Genomic DNA, 7,189 nt, shown 5'->3' on the forward strand with positions numbered 1-7,189 from the left:
TTGGTCCTCTAGAGAAGCCTGGCAAATGCAGGAGGTAAGTAAAAGAAAGAGATCATTTGCAAGTCCACTTGGTCAAACTTAGGTATTCATCCATCTGATAAATATCTTCTGAAATGAAATCATGATACACTATGTTGTCCCCTACTTTTAATGTGTTTTAAAACACAAAAACCACATTTTTCTGAGGTCAAGGTTGTGATTTCCAACAAGATTCCCGTTTTTGTCCACTTGAAAATACCTAGAAAGCCAAAAGAGCTACACAAGATGGACACACGTGTGAGATAGTGACTGGTTGAATTTTGTTAATTGGTTGGTGACCAAGAACACGTGACAGGAAGACACACTTTAATCCAGGATACACCTTCCGCTGGAGGCCTATATAAGTCCAGGGAAGCAGGAAGGAGTGCCTATTTCTCAGCTTGTCCTCAGCTTGTTCAAAGTCTGTCCATACACTGGTACTGGCACCAGCTGTTCCAGTTTCCAGCCTCTAGATTAGACCAGCTGTACCAATCTGTGTTCCAATACTCCAAACTACAATTCTTTTGGACTTTTCATCCTCAGCTTGCCATTGTGAGTGTACAGGACTGAGAACCGTAAGTACATCCAAAAATTCTTTTTTTTACACACTTATAGAGAAAAATTAATTTCATAATTTTATTTTTATGGGATATTTTATTCATTTAACTTTCATCTATATGTTCTTTCCTGGTTTCCTCTACACAAACCTTCATTCCGTCTACATCAAGTTGTTTCTATGAGAGTTCTACCTCACCACCCTAAGGTTTCCCTACACAAGGTCATCGAGTCTATACTGGACCAAGGGCTTCCCCTTAAATCAATAGTAAGGTCATGTTCTGCTACATGCAGCAGGAACCTTGGTTTCTTCCTCCATATTTGCTCTTTAGTGGGTGGTTTATTCCCTTGGAGCTCTGGACAGTCAGGCTGGTTGGTATTATTGTTCTTACAACGGGGTTGCAAACTTCTTCAACTCTTTTAGGACATTCCGTAACTCCTCCAATGGGGTCCCAGTACTCAGTCTGATGGCTGGCTATAAGCATCTGTGTTGGTTTCAGAAAGGCTCTGGCCTTACTTCTAAGTAGGTCTTCTAAGTTCCTTCTTCTAAGTTAGAATGAAGCTTCCGTAATTCCTTCTTCATCACCATACGGTCTGTGAATTTTATTGTGGTTTCATAAATTTATTTAATGATCACAAGCTTAACTTATTCTATAGGCATGAATTTAGAAGTTCATAAAAAATCCATTTACAGTTTATGTGGGACTTTCCTTTAATTGTTTGTAATGGAATTCTAAGCCCCATAATTAGTATTTTTACGGTATTTCTGTTGCATCTTAAGAGACAGGGTGGGAGCCACCCCTAGCCTTGGCCATGGAATGCTTAAGAACATATTCCTGTGAGTCCTATCATTCCCAGGGAAGGAGGAAGAGGCTACACAAGTCTAAGTCAACAATGATTAGCACAATGCTTGAGCACTATAGGAGAAAAAAATTTGTGAAGCCAGGTGTCCATACAACATTTTAAATACTGTTCCTTGTGGAGTTGATCTGCCACACCTGTGGGCAGTACATTTAGAGTTGGAGTTGACCACTAGTGAGAGAGGGCAATTTTTTGATCTGAGAAAGTCAGTTTCTTGTGGAGTCTAATAGTCTGACTAAGGGATGGTTTTCAAAGATATGTCATTATTTGCTCAGAATAGAAGTGGATGACTGGAACATGTAGCAAAGTGCCAATGACTAGACCCTGACCCGACATGGGAATTCTTCTTTCTTATTGGTTCTTCTTTTCCTTTCTTATTACATACTCTTAGTATTGATATTTATAATGGTATGCTCTTCCTCCACCTTGCTCCCTTCCAACCCTCTGAACCCCAGTGGTTTGGCATTTCCTTATATTGGGGAAACATGTTCTCTCTGGACCAAAGACCTCTTCTCAAATTAATGCCAGACACTGCTAGGTTCAGCTACATATGCAACTGTAACCATAGTTTTCTCAATGTGTTCTCAATGGTCAGTGTTATAGTACCTGGGGGATTTGTAGGGTTTGGTTGGTTGATCACATTGTTTTCCCGTGCAGTTGCAACACCTTTCAGCTCTTTCAGGCTTTTCTTTAGCACCTTCATTGGGGTCCCCATGTTCACTCTGATGGTTAGATGCTAACGTGCTCAGCTGTATGCATTTAACTCTGGCAAAGACCCAGAGGAGGCATCTCTATATGTTTCTTGCTTCTAAGCACTTTGTGCATCAGCAATAGAGCTAGGGATTGGTGGCTTCATATGGGGTGGATCCCCATTTAAAGAAGACTCTGAATGATTTTTCTTTATTCCCTATTCCTCTATTTTACCTTGAATTTCCTATCCAAACTGTTTTGTTCTTTCTACTAAACAGGACTGAGGTTTGGCATTTTGGCCTTCCTTCTTCTTTGCACATCATAAGGTCTGTCAATTGTTTCTGGGGTACTCAAAGTTTTCTGTGGCTAGTATTTGCTTCACAGTGAGTGCATTCCATGTGTGTGTTTTTGTGAGTGGGGTACTCACGATATTATCTCGACCCATACGTTTGCCTAGGTGTTTCATAAAGTCATTGTTTCTAATTTATAAATGTACCATTCATCCTTTATTCATTCTTCTTTTTTTAAACATCTGGGTTCTTTTTAGCTTCTGGCTATCATAAATAAGGCTGCTAGAACATGGTTGAGAATGTGTGCTTGTCATATGTTGGAACATCTTTGGGCTATATGTCTACGAGTGGAATAGCTGGGTTTTCAGGTAGCACTATGTTCAATTTTCTGCGAAACCACCAGACTGTTTTACAGAGTGGTTGTACCAGCTTACAATCCCACCAACACTCAAGAAGTTTTCTTTTCTCTCCACATTCTTGCCAGCATCTTCTGTCACCTGATTTTTGACCTTAGCCATTCTCATTAAAGTAAGGTGTATTCTCAGGGTTGTTTAGATTTAAATTTACCTGATAACTAGTCATATTTATAATTTATTTTTGTGCTTCATAGGTATTTGGAATTTCTCAGCTGAGAATTCTTTGTTGGGCTCTGTATACCATTTTTATATATAAATATTTGATTCTCTGGAGTATAACTTCCTGAGCTCTTTGTATATGTTGTATATTAGCCCTCCATCAGTTGCAGGAGTATCAATCATCCTTCCTCAATCTGTTGTTGGACATTTTGTCTTCTTGATAATATGCTTAGCCTTCAGAAACTTTCCAATTTTATGAGGACCCAATTGTTGATTCTTGATCTTAGAGTATAATCTATTTGTTTTCTGTTGAGAAAACTTTCCCCTGTGACAATATGTTTTAAGATCTTCTCCACTTTGTTTCTAAAAATTCTTCCTTATACAGCTGAATGGCAAGGGCATTGATCTTAAGAGATAGTTAAGATTGTTGTGATTGATTTTATTGTCTTACCATAGTATTCTAATTGTTGTTGTTGTAGATGTTGTTAGTTGAAAATCATAAATATCAAAATATAAATTATTTAAAAACTGAATATGTTATGTGGTATGGTATTAATTAGGAAGTAGCCTGCAGCTATGCTTTATGGCAATACAAAGAAAGAGAATCCTTGGCCTATATTATGGCAAGTATTTTTAATTTCTGCAATCAAGAGTTAGAGACAAAAGATAAAGATTATGAGACCAGATTGAAGTATAAATGTCTTCTGTAAAAATGAGTTGTCCTGTAACTTCCTGTAAATCTTCATGGGAGGAATGATTTCCCACTTCTCTGGGATAGAAGAGAGGCTGGATGTTGATCTGGACACCTTGTATGTGTTTAATAAGTGATACCTAGGGAATGATGCCTTCACCAATCCAGAGTGTATTTTTTTCAAGTGGTTTCTAATTGGTGAAAAGGTGCAAGCAATTTTGATCTCCTATCTTACAGCTTTTTTTTATTAATTTTCAGAGTGCAACTATCCATCCAAACAACTTCACTTTTGTTCCAATACTACATGTTGTGTCTCATGATGATGATGTGATTTCTCCATTTGTATTATTTCTTTTCTTGTTTTTTTCTGCCTTTCATTCCATCTTCCTTTCTTAAACATTTGTTTTTACTATTTGCTTTTAAAATTTAAAATAAGATTTTTGTCTCATTTCATCAAACATTACCACCATCAGGATCTATCCAGGATCCATGAACTATGTGGATACAATTCTAGGTAACTGGGTCCTATTGTCAGTGTGCTGAGAGTGAAAACCTCTCTTAGCATTTGTCTATAGTATTTGAGAAAATGGATGGGATCCCATACCAAAAGGACACAACAGATTGTAGCATTGCAAAAAATTAATCACACCAGATTCTGTTTCCACCATTACAAAGATTAACCTCTTGTATGGAACACCTGATGTGGAAGAAAGACTTGATCCTCAGGTGACTTCATGTCCTATACAAGAACACTTAGCTTGGCATCCAGAGAGAAGTCCAAGTTCTGAAGAGTCATTCTCCTTGGATCATTTAAGAACCTCTCTTGATCCTAATGTCTACCCAAGTAGCAATGGAACACCCAATGCTGTGCAAAGCCTTAATCATCATGTGACTTTACTGAGTAACCAAGCCCAATATGTAGGTGAATCCTCAAATCCTTCAAGTTACCCTTCTTTTCAAAGGCAACCTCAGGCAAGCTCTTCATCTTCTGATTTGGTTCAAGGAAATGGTCCAGAGTTGAATGCAGACTTGCAGACACTGAGCCCTGTCTCTCCAATCAACCCTCAACCTTTGAAGCGCTACTCATGTTCCTACCCAAATTGTGGGAAATCTTACACAAAGGCTCACCAACTCAAAGACCACATGAAGAAACACACTGGAAAGAGGAGTTATGAGTGCAATGTGCCTGGCTGCAAATGGACCTTCTACCGTTCAACAGATCTAAACAGACACATAAAAAAGCACAGTGGTGAGAGGCCCCATGCTTGTCCCCTCTGCAACAAAAGCTATTCCAGAACCTGTTACCTCAAGCAGCATCTGAAGTCTCACTCCCAAGCATCATTCACCAGTACAAACTGTCTGTTCAAAAAATATCTTCCCTGAAATTGGTTTATTGTTTCTATGGACACCTCTGTCAACAAGTAGATTTTACTGTTGCCTGAAGAATACAAACAAATGAACAAAGAAACTAACATTTAGAATTTGAAAGTGGACCATGTGATCCTCACATCTATTTATTTGCATAGGGTAATCTCAACTGATCCCTTTTCAATACCAGATTTTTAAATCTAAGTTCCATATACTCTATACTGAACTTTTCCTCTTTAATATAATGTAAGTTGGCTACCTATCCCACCTCCTCCATGTGCTGCAGATGCAAGACCCATCACTAAGGAGTTTGTTTTCAAGAGCTCAATGTATGTTCCCAAGATGATGAATGCTGATATGGACACAGTTTATGCTGAAAATCAGGTGGAACTGGAAGAAAGACTCCACTTCTCAATCAGGAGTTTGAACTACAACACAAACTTGAAAATCTTTCTGCAAGAGTAGATGCAGTTGAGGAAGTAAACCTGAAGCTAAAATCAGAAAATCAAGTTCTTGGACAATATACAGATAACCTCTTGTCTGCTTCCAGTGTTTTTCAAACATCTAAAACGAAAAGCAAACGATAGTAAAGTGCTCACCTCACTGTCTTCGATGGATTGCTGCTTTTGTTCTTTCTACATAATCTTGGATATGATCCAAAAGTTAGAGTATCTTTGTTTGCTTAGCTGAGTATTTATAAAGACAATGTCAGATCTAGAAAATACTAAAGCTTAACAGGAGCATCTCTGAACTAACGTTATATGTATATATTAGTCTATGAAAATGTGCACATGAAGAGACTTTATATTAAAATTACAGATATTTTTGAAAATTGAAGAAGAATCTTTAGCCAATTTCTTATATAACATTCAGCAAAGTGGCTGGATATTAAATTACTTCAAACAAATCAGTAGCCTTCCTGTATTTAAAGGACAAACATGTGGAGAAAGAAATTAGGAATAAGATATCCCCTACAATAGTCACAAAAATGAAGAAATACCTTGGTGTGCCTCCAACTAAGTAAGTGAAGGACCTGTATGACAAGAACTTCAAACCTCTAAAGAAGGATATCAAGGAAAGTCTCAGAAAATGGAAAGATCTCCCATGCTCATGGAATGGAAGGATCAACATTCTAAAAATGACCATCTTACCGAAAGCAATCTACAGATTCAATGATATCCCTATCAAAATTCTAATGTAGTTCTTCATTGACTTGGAAAGAGAAATGTGCGATTTCACCTGGAATAACAAAAGACTTAGAAAAGCGAAAACCATCCTCAAAAACAAGAAAACATCTGCAAGAATCACTATCCCTGACCTCAAGCTATAATACAAGGCAATTCTGATGAAAACTGTGTGGGACTGGTACAGAAATAGGCACATGGATCAATGGAATAGAATAGAAGACCCCGTAATGAGGCCCCATATATAGGGTCACCTGATTTTTGACCAAGGACCTGTAAATATTCAATGGAAAAATGACAGCTTATTCAACAAATTGTATTGGTCCAACTGGCACTCAGCATGCAGAAGAATGAAAATAGACCCTTTCTTATCTCCTTGTACAAAGCTTAAGTGTAAGTGGATCAAATATATCCACATTAAACCAGATACACTGAAACTATTAGATGAGAAAATAGGTAAAAACTTAGAATACTTAGGCATAGGAAAATAATTTTCTGAACAAAACACCAATGGCCCCTGCTCTAAGGTCAAAGATTAACAAATGAAACTTAATGTGATTGCAAGTTTCTGTAAGGCTTAGGACAGTGTCAAGAAACAAAACTGCAGCCAACAGAATGGGAAAAGATCATAACCAACTCCACATCTGATAGAGAGCTAATATCCAAGGTATACAAAGAACAGAAAAAGCTAGACACCAGATAATCCAACAACCCTATTAAAAATGCAGTACAGAGCTAAACAAAATGTTCTCAATTGAGGAAAATCCAATAACTGAGAAACATCTAGGAAGTGCTGGACATCCATAGCCATCAGGCAAATGCAAATCATAACAACCCTGTGATTCCACATCACACCAGTCAGATTGGCCAAGATCCAAATGTCAGATGACAACAGATGCAGGAGAGGCTGTGCAGAAAGAGGAACACTTTTCCACTGTTGGTGGGGTTGTAAAATTA

General features: G+C 37.8%; 1 pseudogene across 1 annotated transcript; it reads left to right on the forward strand.

The window, feature by feature from the left end:
• The first annotated feature begins 5,390 nt into the window (after positions 1-5,390).
• Positions 5,391-5,635, forward strand: LOC308415938 (short coiled-coil protein-like; annotated as a pseudogene). The gene has a single exon. The product of its transcript is annotated as a short coiled-coil protein-like (transcript).
• The last annotated feature ends 1,554 nt before the right edge of the window (positions 5,636-7,189 follow it).

Source organism: Micromys minutus (assembly GCF_963924665.1).
Source record: "Micromys minutus genome assembly, chromosome: X".
Classification (NCBI taxonomy): domain Eukaryota; kingdom Metazoa; phylum Chordata; class Mammalia; order Rodentia; family Muridae; genus Micromys; species Micromys minutus.